This window comes from Haliaeetus albicilla, chromosome 25, assembly GCF_947461875.1.
Source record: "Haliaeetus albicilla chromosome 25, bHalAlb1.1, whole genome shotgun sequence".
In the NCBI taxonomy this organism is placed as follows: Eukaryota; Metazoa; Chordata; class Aves; order Accipitriformes; family Accipitridae; genus Haliaeetus; species Haliaeetus albicilla.
In genome coordinates, this window is record NC_091507.1 from 10,075,173 (window position 1) to 10,100,561 (window position 25,389).

Here is a 25,389-nt window from a genome sequence, read left to right on the forward strand (position 1 = left end):
AGAAAGGAGGATACAGAATAGGAGAGATCTGCCATAAGTGGTAAAAAGAAGCAAACAGGATGAAGAGAATACTCACTGCTTCTCATTGCTCAGGAGAAAAGGGACACACAAAGTTATGGAACAAACTTCAAAGGAAAGTCATTAAGAGAAAAAAAAAAGTCATTTTGTACAAAATTACTTAGAGAAACTCAATGCTACGGGATGTTGCAGAGGTTGAAAAGTAAACAGATTGAAGAGAATTAGGCAAATGGAGGACAAGGGCTATTAAACACAATATGTCATGTCAATCTGCTGGAAATCCCAAAGTCAAAATTTTACAAGAAACAGAGTCTATACAAGCTTTATAATGCTTTCTTTCCCTAGGTGTCCACTGTTGACCATTATCAGAGTCAGTGATTGGCCTAATTCAGTAAGGGAGCTCATCTGAAACCAGATGAGACTCTGTCCCAGCCGAAACCAGGACACTTACTCATAACAATTCACCTCTGTGTGATGAATTTTATTTTATTTTATTAATATATCAGTTCCCAACCCAGTATCTGTGGACTACAGATCAGATAGGTGGTCTATAGGGCCATGGTAAATACTGAAATGAGTATGTTAATCAGAATCTTGTCTGATAATGATGAGCACAACCACCAGAGATTCTGACAGCTGACATACTGTTGCCCTGAAGAGTTTGTTAATCGCTGTTCACTGTAGAGAGCTATTTTGGTCAAAATGATTAAGTAAAAGATTAGATCATTCCCAGTGCATTAGAGTTGTTGCCTTTTTTTTGTTTTTTTGTTTGTTTTTTTTTTAAGAGAAATTAAATAAACATGCTGTGCAAATATAGCTTACACGCACCTTAGGGCACTATCCATTCAGGATTTTCTTTTGGGTTCTCTTCTACTCTGCAAAGATTCAATCCCTTTAATAACTAGACTTTCAATTCCATGTCTGAAGTTTAAGAATCCACTATATTTCCATTTCCTTCCATTTTTCCAAATCTGGATAACTAGCATGGTATTCTCATGTGAATTCTTACAGGTTTATTATCTCAAAACTTTCCAAGATACACATCTGAAGTTATTCTGTCTCCCTCCTCCCCCACAGGGAAATAACCCAAAACTTGCAGCCAGCATTGTGTTAACTGCATGCTTGAATTCTGTAAGCTAAACTCTTAAAAACCTACTTAAACTACTTAGAAAAAAGTAAGCATGCTTAAACTTCTGCCTTTAAAGCCCAAACATGATAGTGATCCATCTCATCTGGGCCATTAATTTTCAGTCAAATCTGTCTGAGGCTGTGTTTTCTAACTGCAGTGGCAAAGCACATTGCATTGTAGCCCTGCTAACAGTACAGAATCAGGTGGGAGGAGAGACCGATGCTGGTTTTGTGTAGAAAAGAATTGCTAAGCCCTGACCCCTTGAAGACAAAGCAATGGTGCAAGAGTAGTCAAGGCCAAAGCTCTATTTGCAGAAAAATCAATGGATTATGCACAATAGCGACTACACTCAGATGTTCAGAGCTTAGCTGGAGTCTGTAGATCTCGTCTCTAAATTCAGAGTATCTGACACTGAAAACTAGAAAAAAACCTTACCACCCCCACCCCCCTTTTTTAAATCTAAACAGTCTAAGCAGAAGCAAGCTTTGAACTAGAAGTCTTGAAATTGAGATGACTGCATCCCTTCTCTTTGCCACTCCTTACGGTCTTTGGTAGCCAGCCAAATGGCTCAGCTTAGCTTCACTTTCCACATCAGTCCAAAAGTTGAATAAGTAATAAAACTTGCATCAGGAGAGGGCTTTATAATCACATTAGAGACATGCAACACAGACCGGCTACCTCGGTTCACTGGACAGCTTGAACGAGGCTTCATAATGAGGTACAGGTGTTGGCACTAATTAGGAATACCCAGCTCACTGCTGACATCAGCCCCTCAAAGCAATGACTGCACTTTAATCCTTTAAGCCACATAAAAGAAAAGCAGAGAGCAGGCGGACCAAAAAAAAAAAAAAACACCTCTGAAAACGCCTCTGCAGAGAATTGAAAAATTTTTGCTTACTTAAGGGAAAAAAATGAAAGTGTCACAAAACTGCAGGAAGTTTACTGTGAAGTATCTGAGTACGTAAAAGAATCTAAACTTTGGGCACAACCAGAGTTTTTAATTTTAGGAAGAGTATCACCATGTACAGTAGGTATTCATCATAACTATCAAATTTATATCCAGAAAAGAAGCACAGAATAAAAAGGAGTAGAAGCAGCATGTGTCAATATTGCAGTAAGATAAAATTATTCCATCTATGCCTACCAGCCTTCCAAGTATTATGGGATACATCAAGATAGATTTTAAATGAAATGATTACAAGGAGTTCTGCAGGCTGGAACCTCATTGTTAACAGCTTCTTTTATGACTTCCTCTCCTTTAAAAGACTTTATATTTCTTTAAAATCGACAAAGCTTTCATTTAAAAGGCGATATCTGAATGTTGAAGGTATATAGGTTCAATTTACACATTGTAAACACCAACACACACTTTTTTTTTTTTTTTAAATATCAGTTACTCCTTCACTTACATGCCAGGTCATGAGGTAGATGTTTTCGCTTCAGCTGATGACATCACAAGCTCCTAAAAAAACGAAAGGAGTGCTATTTAGGTAGTAGGAGTGACATCAGGCATTTCATGTTTGAGCTACAATTTAATTTTGGCAAGTAAGTGAAGGGTGTATTATATTTTTATTGCAATTTTCCCAAGCAAACAATACATCCATAATACAAAGCCTTAAATTCTGCAGTTCTCAATATATGGAAAAATGAAATGCATCAGCTGTATGTACACATACTACAATATAAATACACAAAGTACTACAGTTAAAAGTAAATTCCTAAGAATAATCTCAAAGTCAGTTTTGCCATCCTCTTAACATGAATGGGAACCAACTTTAGCAATACCAACAGAATGAAACTTTAATTAGTATTTTCACTATCCTGTTTTGGGAATAAAAAAAAAAAAAATTGGTCAAATAGCTGCACACTTATTCAGCTGACTTTCAGGGGATGATTTCTCCAAATACACTGATGCTTTCTTCCTTCTAGAGGGTCTTCTATGAACCGAGCATGCCTATAAATTCATAGGAGGGCAAATAAAAAATAAGTATAGAGGGAAAGCTCCGTGTGGCTCCTGCCTTAATTCCTCGAGACATTCCTTCAGACCTCTCCTTGACAATCCTGGATAGCTCAGCTTCCCTGGCAGGGATTCTGCTTACTCTCCCTTTTTAATCTAGTCCTGAGCCTTAAACAACATTAAGTATGGGAATAGAAGGAATTTTTCTCTCCACCAACTGCCCACATTCCCTTCCTGCAGGATCATGCACATGTATGTTTTGTGTCCTATTGTAATGGACATGGCAAAAGCATTAAAGTTGTTCCACCCAACAGATTAGTTGCAGCACTCCTTGGAGATGTCAGCAGTTAGACCAGGGTCTGCCCTGGCAGGCAGTCCACTCCATGCCTTCGAGTAAAAAGCTAACAAAACCAGGACCGCTATGAGCTGGGGAACAAAGTATTAGAGAGCAGAAATTCAAGTAAAAACCGAGGAACCGATAACTGCATACCCTGCCAGAAGAAAAAGAATAAAAAGGGGGAGGGGAGGGATGGCAATGTCTTTCTAACTGAAATAAGGCAGTTTCTGGCCAAAGTGTCAGCACCATGCTGTAACATTTTTGCTTCTCCACCCATCTGCAGTACAAGAAAAGGATACTACCACCCATCCACTGAGGAGTGGCACAGACCCTATTACTTAAGAACTATTGTTGCTCAACTTAGGCTGCGGCATCAAAGGAAAACGTTTCCTACAATCGCGGGGGGGGGGGGTTGGAGGAGAAGGGAATACACAATATATTATAGCTCCTGTATGTCGACCTTACAAAATTTTAAAGTTTTGACTATGTTAATTTTCTTTGATTTAAGGTTCGTTCTTTGCAGTTTTTTGGTTTGGGAATTTTTTTTGTTTGGTTTTTTAGTTGGCTTTGTTGTTTGTTTTTTTTTTTTTTTAAATCGTCCCAGTTTCCTCTTCCCATCTCCTTGACAGTCTCTGGCTAATACCCCACATTAAGCAATTAATTTTCAGCAACAGGAGAAGATCTGTAGATCAAAGCACTACCAGAGCCAAGGTTGCCGAAACATGATTCACGCTACGTGGGTCGGGTTTTTAACTGAGATAAGCAGATGCACACCGCCGCCGCCACCACACACATGGCCTGCAGCAATCCACAGGGCCCGTGAGCAGGAGACGAAGCGCACTTGGCACAAGCATCGATGGGAGCCTCCAGTCTCCTTCCAGAGCGACCCAGCGCTCGCACAGCAGAAATACGGTGTGCCGAGCTGACACACAGCGAGTGGGGGTGACCGGAGGGGCTCCCTTTAAAAGCCCACTGCTGCTCTGCCGCAAAACCCCAGCACTAACGCTGCCTCTACCCGCCAGCTAAGAAATGCCAAGAGCCTCACCCACAAAACGCACTGGAGAAGGGAGGGCAAGGGAAGAGACTAAGTAAAAAAAAAAAAAAAAAGAATAAATGCCTGGATCAATTTTTCAAACGTGACTCTGAACAAATTTTTCTTATGAGATGTTTCATTATGGGATAATTCTTTAGTGTCCCGATTGAACCCCTTTAATGTAAGTTTTCCATAGGAACACAAGCAGAGCCCTGGTCATGGCAGCTCAAATGGCATCATTAAAATGCAACACAGCCTACAACTTTTAAGTGTGAACAAAACCACAGCTTTTGCCTCCCAGCTGAACCACAAAACTAATATATTTTTGAACTCTTCATTAAAAACACATTTGTTTGCTCAGTTAAATGCCAAGATGAACTCTGAAACACAAAAAGGTTCAACTAAAAATCTTTTCTTTCTCTAACCCTTACACTATGCAGTCATAATCTTCAGTCCCAACTTGTTTCACAAGCATGTACAAATATACAGAATTGCATGAAAGATACAGCTGTCCCCACAAAATACCGCTCCCCTCTTTCTTCTGAAAGCCAGTCTTAACATATCGATTCAGAAACATTAAATTCATTCACTTCAAATTAATGAGCAAGGGGCTCTTTGCTAGTAGGTAAAAAACCAGAATAGTGCTCCCCAGCCTGGAAGGGTGCAACCCCCCAACCTCCCCATCAGCAGCAAGTTCAGGAGCGGGGCAATGAAATCACAAGAGACACTTGCCCTCCTCTCCGCACACGCTGTGCCAACAGACTCCGCATTTCTACTCCCTGGGTGCATTTGAAAAAGCAATGGGGCAGCAACAGAAACCGTAGCACAGAGAAATAGAAAAGAAAAAAAAAATTTATAGGAGCTAAAGGAAAATGTAGACACAGAAAACAAAACTTAGAAACGCACAGTAGCTTTTCATAAATACTGCCTGGAAACTAAGCGTCACCAGGGGAAAAAAGCATCTGGAAGATTTATTTCTTAAAATACAACTTTTAACAACAGAAAGCCATTTGGAACAAAGACCTATTTTTGCAGTTATCGCTACTGTTATATTATCATTCCCTCTGTAATTTACCATAGTACTTACCAACGGCCAAGCCTCCAAAACAAGAATTGTGCTGGTTGAAAACAGTGCTTTGTGCTTCTCTCCTTAACTGTCCCACATGCTGCACTGCCATTTTCAAAAAAAAAAAAAAAATCACAGAAAAAAAAGATCTGCCAGGGTCCTGGAAAATGGCACCAAGATAGGACCAAGAGCTCAGACTGTGCATAACAGAGGCTCTGCAGCCTCTCCAGGTGAGCCCCTTCCACCCTGCACGACCCTCACTGCCAGAAAGCTTGTCCTGGCACTTAAAGCATACATAGCATCCATCTCCCTTGACATAGCTCAAGCCCTTTACCAGGTCTCTCTCTGCACTGGACCCTGAAGAGTTCATCCCTTTCTTCTTTACACAGTTAACTTCATGTCTGAACACTACACTTAACTCTTCTGTTAATACGTCCTAGTCTTTTCTCCAGAATAAATAAAACCCAGTTCTTTCACGCTCTGCTCATAGGCCACGCTTTCTACATTTCTGATCCTTCTAGTTGCTACTCTCCACCACCCTTTCTAAGACTGGCACACAAAACCACTATGAGGTTGTGATGCCCAAATCTGGGCGAAGTCTTCCGGTTGAACCGTTCCCGACACTGAAAATACTCTCATCTTGTTACAGAAAAGCATCCTTTACTGCCATGTGAGCCGCGGATAATAATTCTGTGTACAAACTCCAGTGCATTTGCTTTTGCAACAGCATGACTCCGTTGCCCCACGTCCCGGCCGTGAGCAGTTATGTGTGTGTTACGCAGGTGTGCAGCTGAACCCTCCTGCCGCAGAGCTGCCCCTCAGCCCCGTCCAACCCCTCCTTCCAGAGTCCTTCTCCAATCTCTCAAAATAACTCCAAGTTCAAAGCATCTCCTCAAATAGGCACACAGCTCCACCCAGTTTCATCCGGGTATTTAATGAGCAGAGTCCTCATTCCTTCACCCACAGCATTAATGGCAAATATTAATTAATACTGGACATAGGAGGGACCACTTAAATCTCACCAAATTCACCTGTCTTGTTTAAAACTAGTAAGTAAATATCGTCTCAGTTTTCTAAGCAGCTGCAAACATTCCTGTGAGCATTTCACCTAATCCACATTTCCTTAGCTCGCTTCTCATAACATGCATTGTCTGATAACTTGCATCATCTACTGTGCAATTCTCACCTCACAAATGACTTTGAAGACTGAATTAGAAAGCTGGTCTTGTGATGCTTCGCATCTCTTTCACAATAAATAATCCCACAGATAAAACAACTGCTTTTGTGGGAAAGGTATTAGAAAATCATTTTATTATTTCCAATTTTTTTACAGACTGTTTCAGATATCAAATGCATGTAGCCAGTTCCCCATAGACTACCAATATCATTACACAGACCTTTTACAAAAGGCAGATCAAGATTTTAATACTACCAAGACAGCATAGGAAATAAAGCCAGTAGTTTTCGAGATTATAAATAAATTATAGTATGAAGCCAGAAGGTAATGGTACTCTTCCCCTTACAGTTCTGGAAAAATCATAATAGGAACAAGTATCCAAATACCAAAACTGTATCCAGCGTATTTAACTGAAGAGATACTTCCAGGCAATACTTATCCTATGGGGACTAGAAGTAGAAAAGAAAAAGTCACTAAGCTTCAAGAAAAGTCTTCTAAAATCCTTATTAAGCATTCATAACAAACAGGCTTGGAATTTTGCTTGGAATAAACTGTGATCCAACGCTGCTTCTTCACAAGTTTCTAACAGTGCTAACTACAGTGAGTATTCAGCAGCTTCTTGATTTTTACCTCTCTTCCACATTGGCTTACCCAAAAAAGTATAGTTCAGTATAAATTCACAACCTCATTGTAAAAATCTAAAGATAGTCCATCTCACCTTAAGGTAGGTCAGAGACACAGAAAGCACCTAGCAAAGCCTGCAACTCTCTAGCACCTTCACTTCCTTCCACCGTCACAAAAATATTTCATTACACCTTTACGCAGCAACAAGCCAATTCTTAATAATAGCCACTGACTTAGTAATTCCTAGCAGCCAATTAAAATTTGCTGGGAGAACAATTTCCCACAGTGGCTTACCCCATTTTCAGACAAACAATGCAGCAGGATGTCTAGAAGGATAGGTTTCATAAGGCAACTAACAAGTAACATCAAGCCATTTTATGAAACACTCTGAAGTCCAGGGCCCCCAGGCACTCGGATGGTGACCCAACGCAGCAGTTATTTAGCACGTGTGTAGCGCCAGCCATTCTGCAAAATACTCAAAACTTCTTATTCGTTACTTGAAATTACTTGTTACACCATATAATTAACACATACATGCAAAAAAGCAAGTCGGGCTGAAACAACTGCCCTTACAGGGAAAAGCTACCAAGACCAACATACAGGGAAGATTTAATTTAAACACCTAACCTAAGGCGCACACAAGGTTGTCTATATTCTTCATATACCGGCAAGATACTAACATTAGTGAAACAAAGGCGTGAGTCTGTAAGAGATCAGCTGTAATGGGATAAATTTAAGAAAAAAAAGTTTAGGCTTAGCATTAAGGAAACGTCCTGACAGTCAGAACTGCTGGTCCATGTCCCCAGGGGAAGAATCCGAGGCTGCAGCTCTTGACGTTTGTTTTAAACAAAGATTGGACAAGAGTCCTGGCAGACTGCACTGCCAAGACGACATGCTCCAGCTCAGCGTTTCTCAAACCAGCCCGAGGGCAAGGCAACAACAAATGGGACCCAAGTATAAAGAGGAGGACTGCACAAAGTGGTTTGTTTGGCCTGTCTGCACTGAGGAGTGCACCTAGCCACACAGACATGTTGCTGTGGAGCAGCAAGTACCGTGCATCAGCTACTCCACAGCACACGTGCATACCGCTGTGTGTTGGCAAGAGCAAAGCAATCCCAAGCAGCTATTCCACCCTTACGTCTCTCCTCCCTACATCAGAGACTGAGGGATATATATGTGCCGAGGGATACTACAACTGCACCTAAGGACAGTCACTGCACACCAACTTACGTACGTGCTCCTCTTTTTCAGAACAAAAGTTAAGGAGATGTATTACTTCAGCCTGGTGCAGGATGCATCCCTCTCGGAGGAGTGGGTATGCCCTGCAGCAGGTCGCATTGCAATGCAGAGAAGCGTAGCAGAAAGAGACCACAAATGCATGTGGCAGAAGCCTGCAGTAGAAGAGCTAAATTGGGATAAAAGTATCAGGAACTGACAGGATGGTTCCTGAATCCATGAAGCCTGGAATAGGGTACAGACAGAAGTAACAAATGTATTTTGGTGCTAGCTACTACCAGGAGCTAGAGAAGGGGGCTGTGAGCCACAGACCAGCAAACCCAGGTTATTTATGAGGATCTAGAGCCAAAAAAATAAATCCAGTTCTTGAGGAAAGGCAACACTACAAGTCTTGCCATTAGCCACAGCCACATGTTGGCCCGTCGGATTTTAACTGTCAACCCACCTCATTCAACTTGTACATCCTGTCCTAAACAGATCTGCTTGTGTGCATTTCCTAAAGCTGAGCAATGGCAGTACTGCTTCATGGTTAAGTTCTGAAGGGAGGTTCAAGTGAACGTTTCAGAAGCAATAATCTAGATGACCTAGAAGCATCTTTTCCCATAGCTAATTTCCATTATTTAATGCAACTATATTTGTGGACAGTTATAGATATCTTTAGTGGAGATCTTAAAATAAAAAATAAAATGGTTCACCAAGTGTGAGAACTTCCAAAGTATGGTAACAGATGTTATGTTTCTGATGACACAGCCATGCCATTCTCATCCACTTGCAGCAAGTCCCATGACCCCACCACACACACAAGAGAGTCACAAATTCTAAAAGCAGCATCAGTGTTTCTTGCCGGATCCCCCACACACTGACGAAATAAAAGATGAAGGGCCAGATTTAGACTTCGGACTGAAGTAATACCAAACTGTACTTCAATGCCTTCAAGTTAGATCTCTGGCTCCGGAACAATAAGAAACAACAAACCCCGTAAGGCTTCAACTCCCCATGCACCAAATGAAAAGGTCTTTACAGTGGGACTCAAAAGTGCCCAGCACATTCAGGACAGCCAGCTCACACACCGAAGAGGGAATGACACCAGAAATCTCTCCTCTCATGGATTCAACCGCTGATTTGCAGCCCTGTAAACTGATACCTTCGGGAATCAGATCCATGCTTGGACCTTTCCTCCTCCTCACCTCACATGCACTCTTCAGGCATCCAGTTCAGCATCATGTAAAGCCTCAGCAGGTGCCACACCTGCAAAGGCTGTCCCTCATTCTGCACCTTACCACCTTCCCAGCCCTCCTCTCCGTCCACTAAAATTCAGCCCCAAACACCTCCTCCCTCCCAACCCCAGCTATCAGACCCTGGCCCCTTTCCCTCAACCCCTTTTCCTCGCAGGACTCTGCTGCTGCCTACCTGGAGCACACAAGCACTCATGGCCATCCCCACTACTCCACCAGAAGACCAGACTGTGCAAGCTTTTCCTAATATACATCATGCTATTTAGCTTCAACCATTTACTCGCAGGATGGCCACCAACTGCTAGGCAGTGTCAGGAGGAGCTCGTGCCTCAGCCTCCAGCTTTCATGAAACAAATGAGCCTGATCAGCCTCTGTTCCTGTCATGGTCAATGCCAAGTAGAAAAAAAACAAAACTAACCCACAACTGATTGACATCAGTTAGTTTTAAAGAAAAGATAAAGAATACTTTATGTCTGAATTACAGGAGGAAAGCTCACTCACAGTTGGATGGCAGCAGTCAAGAAAAGACCCTGTCTCCTTTTCCGGATACATTAAGTTGCAATGCTCACCAGTGTGCAACACAGGGGTTCATACAGGCTACAGATCATGCGCTTTCTTCAACTGCTCTGGGTACGAGCAATCTGAGTACTTAAAGTAGTGTGGACATACTGAATATTCCCGGTCTTGAAGGTGGTCTCAGTACTCAAAGAAAAATCACCCTCATGAACAGCTCACCTCATATCAAAAGGCTTAGTCAGTATTTAACTGAATGACAGTCAGTTCCCAGAGAAAAAAAAACAAACAAAAAACAGAAGGGCAAGAGAAAAGTAAGAGAGCGTTAACTTCATTTGCTCATCACAGTGATTTAAAGTACTTGCAACATCCTTCATCAAACTTGAGACGTTGGTATTTGTGAGATTTCCTAAGGAAAGGCCCCCTGTTCTTTCTTGGTCAGACATCTGATCATCACACCAGCACTCAGACTGTCACCTCCCCCTGCAAAGAAACCCCATAAGTAAATAAAGCACCCAAGCTTTGCACTTAGACCACAGAACACAAGGCTTGGAGCGCAATCAAATGACAATTAATGAAGCAGCAGGCATGAAAACACAGTAAACAAGACTTCATCAACTTCAACCTTTGTGGCCGCAAATTCCATAGCAGCAACCAGAAATTAATTCTTCCTTGAAAATGATCTGAAATGGTTGGAAAGGGTTGGAATTTTTTTACTGCTATGAAAGAGCAACCTGTGTCAACTAACTAATCCTCTTCCAAAGCCATTCCCACTCAGTCAGACAAAACACATGACAAGCTCCGAGAAACAAGCAGGGAAATTTTGGCCTCGGTGGAGTCAATAGGAATTAAAGTCAGTGCGAAAACGAAGCCAGAAATTAGCAAGGCATTTATGTGATAAACCTGTGAGCCTAACTCCTAAGTGACAAATCTGAGTTTATTTCTTCTCAAAATCTCCTGATGCAGACATGTTGGGGAAGGGGCAGGGCGTTGCAAGATCAAGTTGTAATGCAAGAGAACTATTCCTTTAAAAGCACCCACTGCCAGAAGAGCTTACTGTCAAAAGGAAAAACGTGACCTTTAATAAAATTGCCTATAAATATAAAGACCTTTATGATTTCTTGTAGTTTATTAAAGTAAGACTTCTGCTATATAAAGCTGTCGCCTTTATGGAGGCAAAGCTTTTGACATTGTTTAGCAAGGGGTTAAATGAGACAGAGACTGCCACTCACATTAACAGGCTCCCACCAGTTCTGAGGACAGCAGGTAATGCTGCCCCTCACAACACACTGATATTTCTGCACTTTGGGTACACAAATGACACCAAGGTCCCCTGTGCTACACTTGCCAAACCTCATCAATGACCCAAAGGGAAAAAAAAAAAAAAAAAAAAGAAAGAAAAAGAAGACAACTTGCTTTAACAGGTTTGCTCCCTGAAAGTTTTACATCATTTCTGCTTACCTGAAGGACAAATACTTCTATAATCCTGTCAGTCTTGGAAAGCTCAACAGAGAAAGTATACACAGGAGCTTAGCTTGTTCTCCTTTGAGAACTACCATCACACAGTTAAACGCACAATACGGACTGATTAAATCTCGATGAGCCTATAAGAGACCATGACGCAGAGGTGCTACAGAGTACGCTAATGTGGCATTAAAACCTCTGAAAGATAGATCTAAAGATGCTTTATTATGGCCAAAAAAGTTTGGTACAGGAACGAAGCAGGCTCAACTTCTACAGTCCTCGTGCAAGGGCTGACACTAATGCCATTTCTTCAGAATTAAACGTATATGACCAGTCTGATCATTATAACATAGTTACATTAGTGCAACACCCTCAAATCGTTAGAAAAGCTAGCTTCTTTGGTAGAATGAGCTTAATATAGATTCCTTAAAATTATTTCAAGGGGGAAAGAAAAAAAGCATTTTGACAAAAAAAAAAATCATAGAGTAGAAAATGGTTAGAAAAGAATTTGAGAACAAGTGCATCCTGGTTACTTCTAAGTGTTTTGAAAGTTACTCCACTAAACCAATGCTCTGCCACTGTCTTGTTTTTCCAGTGGTTCCTCTTGATACATAAAAGTAAGTTTGCTTTTGAAACATACTTATTATCTGTACAAAACACACATCAGCAATTGTATTTACTTTAAGTCCAACACACGCATTCAACTTGCTTAACCAAGCACAACTTACATATGTACAGGCATAAGAGCACAGTTTTTGTTAAATACACAAGCCAAATACTCATCACATCAATACAAACGTTCACTGAAAAAAAAAAGTGTTATAACATCAACGCTTTATGTTCTATGAATATTAAAAAATACAACTTGATTTTTCAGTGGATGATGCTTTTATATATACACATATGGAAACCCACACAAATGTACCAGCCACAAAAAAACAACACCTCACAAAAAAAAAAACATTGATGAGGGAAAAGCCCCTCTTTATCATACCTAGCAAACCTACACAAATCTTATTAATAAAAATAATAAAAAAAAAAAATCCCAAAAGGTCTGCCAAAATATTTTTAGGCTGACTGCAAATAATCTGGAAGTCCATACTGTCTGGAGTCTGGTACAGGAGACAAATTTAATTTGACCTAGCTGATTTATAAGGTCCCAAGAAGACTGCAAGACACTCACTAGAAATGCCATTTTCTCTAATAACAAGGAAAAAGTTGGGAAGTCAAGGCAAAAAGAAGAGGGGACAGCCAACGGGAGACTACAAAGGCATCAAAGACATGGCTGGGGGAGATAAGTAGGGAACTATTAATCACGTTCAAGTTGTCATGTGGACTTGAGGCGGCTTTTTTTTTTTCCCTTTTTAATTTAGTTTAGACATTTTTTCCAACTCTTAACCCATTCATACCTCGGAAGTGGACTGTTTGAAATGTGGAAGTCAAGCATGCAGAAGCAAATGTGCAGAAAACAAATTTATTTCAGTAATCTTAAAAAGAGAATGAAACACCACCTGCAAGAGCTATTAGAGTTCAGCAAGCTAATTTAATGCATATCCGTGTTTGCTGTTACATATCGAGGCTTCTGAAAATCTAGAACAAGTACACAGAAGATGCCAAACAAAGGACCTAAAACAGCACTTAAACCAGATTAATCCCGTAATGGGAGTCACGGGGCTCTGACTGATACTGAGCTGATTGTCAGGAGTGCAAGCTTTCTAATAACTTACGTCCCACCTTCTGAAGTTTAACAGCATTTATAGAGAAAGAAAAACAAAACCACATGTCAGATGTAGCAAAGAGCCATATATATTCAGTTTTAAGCAATAGAGGAAAGAGAATACACTAAGTACTGATACATAAAGTAATTTTTAACCTCCTCCTCTTTCACTGAGCTCATGCCAGAGCCTTTATATTTGACAACAGTTGTACCATAGCTATTTCATCTCTGTATAGGTGTATAGATCCAATTAGAGCAAGTCAGATCTCCACCAAAATTGCAGAAGCATACATGGATGTAACCTGCTAGTCACTGGCAAAATTTTGTTCAATTGCCACTGTAAGTAAACTCTTTGTATGCTATGTGTATAAAAATGTTTTTTGATGAAAAATACGCTCACTACCAACTTTAACATACTTCATGGTCTGAAAAATACCCGAGAATAGAAAAACTTGTAAAATTTTCACAAAATGTCACTGGGAAATTCAGTATGAGATCTTAAAAAATACAAAAAACAACAAAAAAACCAAAATGAAACCACCTAAATTGACAGATACCAGTTGCAAAGAACACACAAACCCATCTTGCATTATTTCTACTTATATAAGAATTTGGAATTATTTCATCCCACAGGTTTTTTCACCTTCTTCCTTTTCTTTTTTGGCCCAAAAAAGTGAAGAAGCACTAACCAAAGAAAGTGCAGAAAACTAATTTCTGTAACACGGACAAAGTATTTTGCAAAAATAATTTCCATAGAAGAATCAACACCATTAAGCAGGAGTGAATTTTATTTCCTATGTATGCCAACAGCCATTACAATATTGTTGCTCATAAACAAGCACCTTGTATTAAGACCAACCTTTTAGTTCCTCCCTCACCCTTAGCACATTCTGTTGCAGAGCTGCAAGTTCAAATTTGTCAGGCAAAATGCTTCACTTACTTCTTAAGATTACTCATTTCATGCTACGCTGGAAACGATTATGTTGTTAACATAAGGAAGACTGCAACTTCATTATCAGGTTTAAGTATCTGCCTTTCAGTTGCTTAAATGACAGTCAATCTGATTTTTGTAAAAGAACACAACTGCTCTTGAATTAGGTTGAAGAGTTGCTAGAACTCCCCCAAACAAGGTTACTGCTGTCAAAGCCGACAACCAGTAACCTTTCCCTTGTCAGACCACCAGTCAGCAGTTCTTGAAAAAACACAAAAAAACCTATTTCCTGTGCTTGAAATGAGCATTACTTCTCCTCATCAAACAACATTTAACAAGGTTTATATTGCGCTGCAGAGTAAACACCTGTTATCGCTATTTCAGTCAGTTACCTGCTGGGAAAAGAGCCCGTTTACATGAAAGCAGGAACAGGAGTACAAGATTGTTACTCCTCTTCCCTTGCAAGTACTAATAAAAGTGGGAGACGTCTTACTCCTACCTTGCCTTCTGCTGAGGCTCCTCCTCACCAGCTAACTGCTGAGCCTACCATTTTCTTGCGCATCTCCATAAATCGCTCGCATACTGCATGTTTTAGCTCCATGAGGTTTTTGGTTGGGTTCCCCCCCACCATTAAAGCCAAAACCCAGGTGGGACATGGCACTATTTCCAACGATGAGTCCTCTACAGTCACTTTGATATCAAAGCCTGCAAATTAACACTGGAAAAGTATTAAAGAAATACAAGCAGTTAAAAGCAGAACAATAAAGAGAATTAAAAACCGCAAGTAATCTCGCTAGGGACATTTTTTTCCTCCTTTGACAGGATACACCCTTCTCCTATACATTTTTGTATCCAGCGGTTCAAGTTCAAAGACTTTCTATGCAGCAGCAGAAAGAAAATGCTGCCATTTAATTCTGCCATACTTGATAAGTGGAGAAAATTAAATATTTGTGCATTAAAAATAATAATTTTCTCAATAATCTTCATGCTTTTTAATAAAGAATTATTTAAAAATTGCCTGGTCTGTTAAACCAACAGTCACATTTTTAAAGTGGTATGAATGAAAGCTCAGAGTTTAGTTATGATTTTCAGGTACTGGTGAACACCCATGTTAGTGTATCAACCCAGAAGTGTATCAACCTGACAACCAAACTGCATCAATCTAACAACCAAAATATCTTTAGCAAAAAACTTTTGTCTAACGTTTGTAGCAGATACATCATTTATTTGCACATTTAAAGAATTTCAGTCATCCAGTATTACACGATAAACTATATATCGCAATTAAAAGCTATTTAGCACAGAGGCATGTCCTATGCAAGAGTTTTCCTCCCACTACTTGATCATCTACCCAACAGCATATTCCACAACAAGAACTACCTGTAAATTTAAAAACGCAGCTTAGAAAACACTTCGTAACACAGTCACGCAGAATTAACCATTTGCAATAAATGCTCCCGGCCGTTGTTTTGCTTTGCACGGCCTGGCAAGCGGGGTACCAGCCCTCCCTTCGGAGGATCCCCGGCACCCCAGCGTCTACTCACCCACCGCACAGCCCAAACTCTCGGAAGCTGTTGGACTTGCTGTACATCAAACCACCCGCGCAGGCACGAAACTGCTCTCTAGGACACGAACGAGAGCCTGAGCCTTTCACCAGCAACGGCTACCACGCAGTCAGGAGCTTTTAGCGGATACGACAGACCCTCGGAAAACATTCAAGCAAGAATTTTTTAGAGTGGGGGAGGGGAAAAGGAAAAAGAAAAGAAAGGGGGCGAGGGGGAAGCCCTGGACAGTAGATTAGTGAAATAATACCCAATTCCCTCAAGACCGTGTGACAAGCATATTCGGTTTAGCAACCAGTCAGGCATGTGTATAAACCTGTTTTTTAACATCTCCCTACAGCTCTAATTAAAACACAAGGAGGCATTAATGACACGATATGTTATGTTCAGCATTCAGTTCAATAAGCAAGAAACACAGCGCTGTAATCTAATGCTGTAACAGGTGTACTTTAAAGAAGGAAAGCACTCCAAAGTTTTCAAACAAAGTTTAACAAGCTAAGGCAAGCATCCCAGTGTTTAATCCAGGTTTTAACAAATAGCCTCAGCAGTCACGAGCTTATCCTCCCACCTTCTCCTGCTCCTCTGAACAGGGTGACTTAACAAGTGCCAGTGGAGCCTCCGCAGCCGTGCTCACAGCTCAGGGTCTCTTCCATTTCTTTAAATCCAAGTAAAGCTTGTATTATAGCTCTACAAATGCAGGAGCTTTCATTAGGTCCAAGATCACACATCCCAGACTGCCCTAATCCCCAAATTCTTGGTCTCCTACACACTGAAATAAGATCTTAAATGCTGGAAAAGTTCAGATGCCATCTAGAGAAGGGCAACTTGGAAGTAAATAAATATGAAAGAGCGAACAGCCCAGGGAAACAGGGAGGTGGTTAGTAATGACACAGACATCTCTCCGCAGAAGTCAACACCCAGGCTGTCACGTTACACTTCTAAACTTCTTTGGCAGGTACCACCTTACAGCTGAAATAAGTTGACGCATCAATAAAAATATTATCTAACACACTTTTTAGGGGTTCCGAACATCAGATGTGCAGTTGTAGCTACAAGATAGTATAAAGAAAAGCAATTTTAAAGTAACGGTGTCATAGATCATTTAACATGGATAAATATAAAAAGAAGTCACCTCTCCCTCTTTTTATTTTAAATAGCAGCATTAAGTTAAAATCGGCTGTGTGCTTAAATGCAACATTTCATGTAGTTATCTCACTTTTCAGAGGTGCCACCAAGCCTACGGATCTCTGGCATCTCCCACTCCCACCTGACCCAGCCTCCGCCAGCAAAAAAACTGCCAAGGCCCTGACATAACATTTTATACATCAGCTCTTCAAGATGCAAATAGCATCTGTTGGCTTCCATTACATAAATATCCCCGATAAGAGCTATTATTAACTTGTTAGTTTCCATTTTAAGTAAAGTATGTCAAAATTGCATTTATGTCTCCAATTACATGAAGCCTCAAGTCTTATAAGCACTTCAGATCTTCAGAAAAGAGAAACGCCACATGATTTCAGAGGAAGGGTTCCCCTCTCCAGAAATTCAAAAGCCCCTGAGTCCCTTTAGCTGTAGCTCCCGCAAAAATTGTGGGAGTGGGGAGAGATTCAGCTGGCATGATCAAATGGCAAGTTTTGGCTAAGTCCATTTCTGCCTATAATGCAAGAAGTCACCAGCCAAAAAGCAATGACGCCACTGATCTAGACAAAATAGCAATTTTTTGGTTGTAAGAGTGCATTGAGGGAAGGACACCCATGCTTACCAAAATATTAACTTTTAAATTTCGGTTGAATACAACATTCTTTGTTATTAAATTGCCCTGTATTTTCTGAAGAGCGGGCATAATGCTACACTATCAAACCTATTCAGTAAGAACCCCCAAAACCACATACCAACTTCTAAAGGAGACTTCTACGGACTAAAGGAGAAAGACACACCACAGAAGCACAGGTTTATATAAACATTTTCATCCATGGATCATAAAAGACAGCCTACAAAAATGGGTACACATTCCTACTCTGGATATACCCCAGGTCTCGCTAAGATAACCAAAAACATACAGACACCACGCCGTGCTCCTCACCCTCTGGGGCATGATGGTCAGAAATTAATTCCAAAGATTGAAATAAGCTACCTAAATAGACCACGTGGAACATTGTAGGGCTATCAGTTTCAAACTCAAGGCAGCTTGTACAGGGTTTAACTAAATTTCTCACCAGCGGGTCTAACAAATCCAGCCGCGTTCACCACGGCCTTGGACACCTGCCGTCAGGCCAGCCAGGAGTTCAGGTCACCCGTCAAGCCACCCCACAGCCCAGCTGCAGCAAGCTCTTTGGGATGAATGCTCTACAGCACTTAGCACGTGGTAGCTACTACAGTGACCATGCACATGCGTGCCTGCCTATATGTACATATATGAAGCTGTACAGGTAAAAATAATACTCAATTGTAGCCAAGCAGCCTTTGTAAATTCTCCTCCATAAGTGAACCACCCAGATCTATGAAACATACACGTATTGTTAAAACCAAAAGAAAAAGCCTGCAACAATCTCAGGTATCCCAATAAATCTCGGATGCAAACTTCCTGATTTTCTGCCATGGAGAGGAAGTCCACAGAACCGCAGAGAAGGAAAAAGCTGGGTTTATTCTAACGCTACACTGAGATCCGCTAGCCCAGGCTTTTACGTTCACAGCGGATTTTCACGATTTTAACGAGATCCCAAATGAACATGCATCCTTGCCAATAAATGCCACTGCATATGTTCCTGCATCAGCTCTCTAGCAAATCTTTGCAGGTACCTGCCACACGTACATAATGCGAATAAAGCAAATAAAAAAAAAAACCCACAGTTGCGCTAATTGACCCAACTCAGGGGAATTTTTCCTGCTGGGGGAGGAAGGGAGGCCTATTCTGTAAAAGGAACCTAGAAAGAGGAAACATCAAATGAAGGACCGGTAACAGAAACAGCTCTCATTATTCTGATGACTTTTACTGCATCTAAAGCCCAACTTTTGCAGAAGAGAGCTTTCTTCTGCTCCTCTTTGGCACTAAAAACAGGGCATGTCATGTCTAGTCTGGAAAGAGGTCAGAAGTTCAGTTTAAAAAAAAAAAACAAACCAAAAAAACTTTGGATCCTAAAAGCACTAACTTGCTTTTAGTTTGAAAAAGCACTTTCTTAACTAAAGTGACTTCAAACCTCATTTTCTCTCCTCAGTAAGTGCAGGGGAAGGCTTTTCTGACATCCTGCTAAGGAACAATGTGGCAGGCTTGAAAGTTACGCTAACGTGCCTTTATCCAGGTCGCCCTTTCCTCTCTAAACCCATCCAGCTCTTGCACTTTCAAGTTAGATCTAACCATTGCTAAGATATGGTCTCAACTTTGTAGAGATTAGCAGGTGTGCTCGAGATGCTCTACAGAAGAGCCCACAACAAGCACCAACATGACGTAAAAAGTTGGCTGCAGATAAAACATTTTGCATGCACCAAGACAAAACACAGTTCCCTTCATCTTTCAGTTTTAGTGCAAAGGCTCTTTTACATTAACAGAGATGCACAATAGCTTTCAAGTTTCTAGCGTATTTTAATCACAGAATGTCTAATCACAATTGGATGCCGTCTCCAGCACCCCCTTCCCCTGGACATGAAAAAAAAAAATACAGCTTTAAAGTACAGTGCTAATTTAGTGATATTTTAATTAAAGTACATAGCCATTCATTACAACAATTTGCAAACAATAGCCAAACTCTTCAAATAACTACAAATGCTCTTCATGAAAGAACTGTAGTTAAAAAACCAGGAAAAAGCAGCATTCATTCTTCCCGTTAAGACGTTATTTTAAGGTGCCCTGTACCCAATCCTCCCACTAATCACCACAGAACTGTTCGCGAGCGCGACTTTTGCCACATCCCCGGCCGCTAATCGCCCCGGTCGGTCGCCGCCGAAGGTCCCTAACGCGAAGCCATGCCTTTGCAGAGAGACGAGCGACGTTAAAGCCAACACCGTGCGAGGCAGGGAGGTTTCGTTTGGAGAACCGAAGCCGGGACCTTCCCGCTCCCGTCCCGACACGCACGGGGGGCACCGGGGTGCGACCCGCCCCCGCTGCCCGGGGTGAAACTTACCTCGGCGGCGCGCCGGGCCGGGCCGGGCCGGGCCGGCGGGAGGGCAGCGCTAGCGCTTCATTGTCAAACTCAGTTCTAGCAAGTTCCTCGACATACTGGCGGAGCGGGGCTCGGCGGCGGACGAGCGCCCGGCTGCCCGGCTGTCTGTCTGTCTGCCCGGCTTGTCTGTCCGCCCGCCACGCCCAGCCGCGCTCCGCAGGGCCCCGCCGGCTCGGGCACCGGCGGGTCGCCGCCTTCTCCGGGCTGCGGCGAACAAAAGGGCGCTTCGCCGGGGGCCGCCGCCCAGCCCCTGCCGCCCCCCGCGGGCGCAGCCCGGCGAGCGCGGGGGCGGAGCGGCGGCCCGACTCCGGCGGGGCGGCGGAACCGCCGCAACTTTTCCCTCCGGACGCGGCCAGGGGACGCAGCGCCCACGCCGGACGGGCGGCCCGCCGCGGCGCCCCGGGGGGGACACACGCTGCCCGCCCGGCACGGCCCGGCCCGGCCCGGCCGCCACCCCCGCCCCGGCTCCGCAGCCCCCCTTCCCCCGCCCCGGCGCCCCACGTACCCGCAGGACCCGCCGCCTCCCCCCGCTCGCCGCCGCTTCCTCCTCCTCCTCCTCCTCCTGCTGCTGCTGCTGCCGCCCGGCCTTGGCGCCAAACGCCGCCGCCGCCTCCCGCCCGCCGCAGGCCCGGCGCCTCCCCCGCGCACAGGCCCGGCGCGGCGGCCCCGCCGGCCCGGCGCCCGCCCCCCGCCCCGCCTCCATGCGGGCAGCCCGGGCCGCGCTCACCTCCCGCCGCCGGCGCGGCACGGCCCGGCCCGGCGCGCCGCCGCCTCCTCCTCCTCCTCCTCCTGCCCTGCTCGCCGGCGTGGGCGGCCGCGGCCGTCAGGGCTGGCGCTGGCGCTCCCGCCGCGGCGGCGGTTGCTGCTGCTGCTGCTGCTCCTGCGGCGGCTGCTGCTGGTGCCGTCCCGCGCCGGCGCGCATCGCCTCCGCCCGCCCGCCCGGGCCCGTGGCCGGCGGCGGCTCCCGCCCTGCGTGCCGGCTGCTCGGCGCGCCCGCAGCCAGGCCCCGGCCCCGCGCCGCCGCCGCCGCCGCCACTCCTCCTCCTCCTCCTCCTCCTCCTCCGGCGGCAGCAGCCGCACAAGAGCCCTATTGTATTATTGACACTGCTGGGCTCCAGGCCCCGCCTCTTCCCCTTCCCTTCCCTCCCTGCCCGCGCCGCGCCGGGCCTTCCTGCCAGCTGCGCCGGCGGAGCCGGCCCCCGCCCCGGCCAGCGGGCGGGAAGGCGCCTGAGGGGAAGGCGCCTGAGGGAAAGGCAGGCCTCAGCCGCGGGCCCCTCGGGCGGGCCTCGGGGCTGAGGGGAGCGAACCGCGCCCGGGACCGGGTGAGAGGCGGGAGATGGCTCCCGCCTCGCTCGGGCGTTGCTTCTGCCTTCGAGGTGCCCAGGGCAGACGATAAGCGAGCGGCAGCGCCTGGCCGGCGTCCACTGGCTACCGAGACCCAACTTTGGTCTGGGCGACCGGCGGCAGGGGCGGCCGGGCGCCTCGCCACATCCCACCCGCCTTCCAGCAGCTTCCGAGGGCGCCGCGCGCCCACCCCCACCCGGGCCGGCACCGAATTGAGAACGTTTTACACAAGTGGCACAACTTGTAAAATGACGAGCATAAAGTCTGCTGTAGGGCAGCTTTTAGCCAGCTACCGGTGTTAATCGTTCGGCCCCTGACAGAGTTCCCCATCGAAACAAGGTTTGACAGAAAGCACAGCAGGCAGCATCAGTTAGAATAAAGGAAAGAGCAGCAAGATTTCCGCAAACCTTCTCCATTATTAGGCCCCACACACATTTCCCGTACTGCTATTACCAAGTATCACTTGCATCAAACACACTGCAAACCCCTTCTGCCTTCCTTACCAGAAGGGCTGCCGCAAAGAGATTGATCTGGAGCACACCCTTCGGCTGCTGCAGCCCCATTCTTCGTGCACGCAGTGACGGAGGCACGGAAAGGCCACGGAGACTCAGCAGAGAAGAAAATCGAACCTGAGGTCTCAAATCTGGGATACAAACCTTCTCTCTAGGCCAGGCACAGAGAAGAAACAGCAAGAATATAATAACAAAGAGTACAAAGGAAAAGAAACGAAGTGGTGAGCAGCAAGCGTGGCAGCGATAGTGTGGCGTGCCTGAGCTGCACCTCCACAGTGTTTCCAGACAGCAGCCGAAAGATGAGGTGAAACAGGTCGTTAAGAAAGGAGGCACTGTTTCAGGCCAAATGTTCCATCTGGCTCAACAGCCTCCTGCCTGTTCTACTAAGTCATGGGCCCCCCCATCGACTTCCTCCTGGCCCAAGTGGGCATCCACAGTAAGATACTTCCCCCAAGTACTCTGAAAGCCTCCAACTACTTCTTGCTCAGATTTCCCAAGCAGGATGTGGTGCGTCTGTTTAATAACCCCCAACAGATCACTTCTCCAAGTACTTGTCCAAGTCAGCTTTCACTGAATCCATGTAGGCTTCTGACTGTAAATCACTGCTGGCAAGGACTTCCGTGGATCTCCTACCTGCTGCAAAAAATACAATCTTTTTTCTTTTGAGTAGCTGGTTAATATTCCTGTTTGTAATATGAAGTGTAGCTTTCTACAAATGCAGTTAGACCGCAACCAAACGGTGATGCTGACACATATGACTTCCTTCACGCACCAGTGATCGATCACCTCATTTGCTTCTGTTCATTAATATATACTTGCCAGGAAAACACTGAGCAGCTTCAGAAAACCACAACATCAAGTAAAAAACCAAGAACGCTCCCCCCACCACCACCACCACTTGTAGAATCCTCTATATCAAACCGGCTGGTCCAGGCAGCAGGGCAGGCAACACTGATTTTTAGACAAGAGAGTTGAAGTCCAAAATGAAGAACATTCAGAGTGATAAAACCAAGTCCACGCGCAATAGAAAAAGACCTGTTTTGTAGTCATAAAAGGAATTTAAAGTCTGACTGAGTTAAACTAAACAGAAACTATTTTCAAGTACCAATATTTTCATTGGATTTTAAAACAAGTTCTGTTTTTTGTGCGTCCATGAAACCTGCTTAGTAGAATGTGTGTATATAGATATATATATATAGTGTTTAAAGTACCCTTCATTCTGAAGGACAATGAAGAACATATATTCCCATCAGTGAAGGAAACATTCCTATTAGAAGTTTCCTGCCAGATTACTTTATATATGAATGACTTCATCAGGAGCAGATGCAGCCCAACCCGGGAAAGGTGTTGCACAGCTATCTTCATTTCCCATGCCTGGAACTGCACACACACCCCTGTGCTGGCTGTCACATGTCAGGAGAAGATGACATCCAAACCTCTAGTTCTACAGTAAATCCACAGCTATATGTGGTGGGCTCAGGGACAAAAGATAGGTGACACAGGAAAACCCATGGCAGAAAGTCCATGGGGCTACTAATTTCAATAAGTGCTTTTATGTGCAAGTAAATTTTTCATTATCTCATCCTGTGTAACTTCTAGCAAACTATTTACCATTTGATAAGAATTTACACAGAATTTCCTTTACATTCACTATGCATTTGTATAGGAACACCGAGCAAGATGAATAAATAGCAAGCACATTGTACGCTGTTGTTCTTTTTAAAGACATATGCAACACAGTTTCCACATTTTCTCAAGAAAGGATGAAGTACAGATGCTCTTGTGCACCTAGAGACTATAAGGAATTTACAAAGCCAGATGTTAACAATGTTGATAAAATATAGCACAAACATGCAGTCTTCCCAAGGGAGGAATGCTCTGGAAACTAGAAGTATAAAAGAGATGGTCAGGATAAAATAGTGTATACATGTATCCCATACTCAAGTTGAACCAAGTCATTATTCAGCCATACAAAGGCTGCCCACAGTATATTAGGGTATTAAGAAAGTAACACTGAGGTAATGTTTAACATCTGAGAAGAAGGGTCACGCAGAGTTTAACATGGACTGGAGCCACAAAAGAAGCATCTCTAATTGAAATACCTAGAAGTATTCAATGAATTTCAGCAGGAAAGTATTTTTTCTACAAAATCTGCTGTCTTTGATCAGATGCCAGAGTAGAAGACAACAAACATGCCATAGTATCACAGAGGAGTAGTGGGGAGAAATAAGAACTGGAAAGGCCTGGGAGGTTAATTCATACCCCTTACCTCCACGCCTTTGCAGCATTCCCAGCCTGCACGTAGAAGCCTCCATGGGCAGCGATTCTACTTGACTCTGATAAAAGAAATACACAAGATACCAAAGCCTGGTATACCACCTTTCTTTGGAATGTGTAGATGCTGCATAAAACTGGCTTCATCGCTAGATCAGATACCATTGATGAAATCTTAATACAACATCCTTGAAACCAGAGCAAGCATTGGTAGCTACTGGTGAGAGACAGAAAAGCTTAACTCCCTTATTTTCCTTTCACAATGAGCAAAATTACTGAAGTGTTACCATAAAGCACAAACACCCACCTGCAAACAAGAGCGCTAATTATCACTGTGGAGTAACTTTCATTCTTCTGTGGAAAAAAATGCAAAGCAGAATCTCATCTAAGGATGGCTAGCTGTCTTTAAACCCTCTCATGACTAAAAATGTTTCTGATACTCACTATTAGAAATAGAAGCAAAGAGCACTCAGAGCTTCAAAAGATTGTGTTTAACACTGAAACCAATCCTTTAGCACCTGTTGGGGCAGCTATCAAAAGATGCCCTCGGGTCATATCACAGCCCTTCCATTTAATCTCCAGAACCCTTTAAAAAAAAGCCCCTGAAGTGGTTTTTATGGAGGGACTTCAGAAATGGGGGGGAAGGTCTCCCCTCATACAAAGATCAGCACATTCAGACAAAAAAAAAAAAGTACTTCCACAATCATGAAGCATTTACTCTCTTTAAAGCAAAATGTGCCAGCTTCAGTTCCCAGGATCTGACAAGTTCAAAGTTCTGTGCTTAGGGAGATCTTTGATTTATCTTTCTCCTTCTAAGACAGTAACACAGAATGGAGAGGACTGCCAGCAGCTTTCAAAACCTATCAGTATTATGGCTCCATACCTTAAATGCATGCAAGTAAGTACCTAACAAAAAAGAATCAAAGAATACATCTTATGCTTGTATTAGTGAGGAAACAAATTGAGTATCTTGCCTAAAAGAGTTGGAAAGTTAGCTGCCATACATCGCCATATGCACAGTTTGGGGGAAAACTCCCCTACAGCAGTCAGCATCCATGTGAGTAGGGGGAAGTAAGGCTGCTGCTCCCTTCAGTGCTCAGTAA

At 43.7% G+C, this 25,389-nt stretch overlaps 1 protein-coding gene across 7 annotated transcripts in view; it reads right to left on the reverse strand.

The window, feature by feature from the left end:
- JADE3 (jade family PHD finger 3) overlaps positions 1-21,271 on the reverse strand; it is a 67,514-nt gene extending 46,243 nt beyond the window's left edge. For 2 of the 7 annotated variants that reach the window (XM_069769950.1, XM_069769949.1), the window contains exons 1-2: positions 20,884-21,190; positions 2,557-2,609 (exon numbers count right to left, since the gene is read on the reverse strand). The gene's annotated coding sequence lies outside the window, so the exon portion shown is untranslated. Of the gene's footprint in view, positions 1-2,556; positions 2,610-20,117; positions 20,377-20,661; positions 20,696-20,883 lie in introns of those variants that run through there. The other 5 variants (XM_069769951.1, XM_069769952.1, XM_069769954.1 and 2 more) reach the window with 5 other exon arrangements.
- Between the last annotated feature and the right edge of the window lie 4,118 nt (positions 21,272-25,389).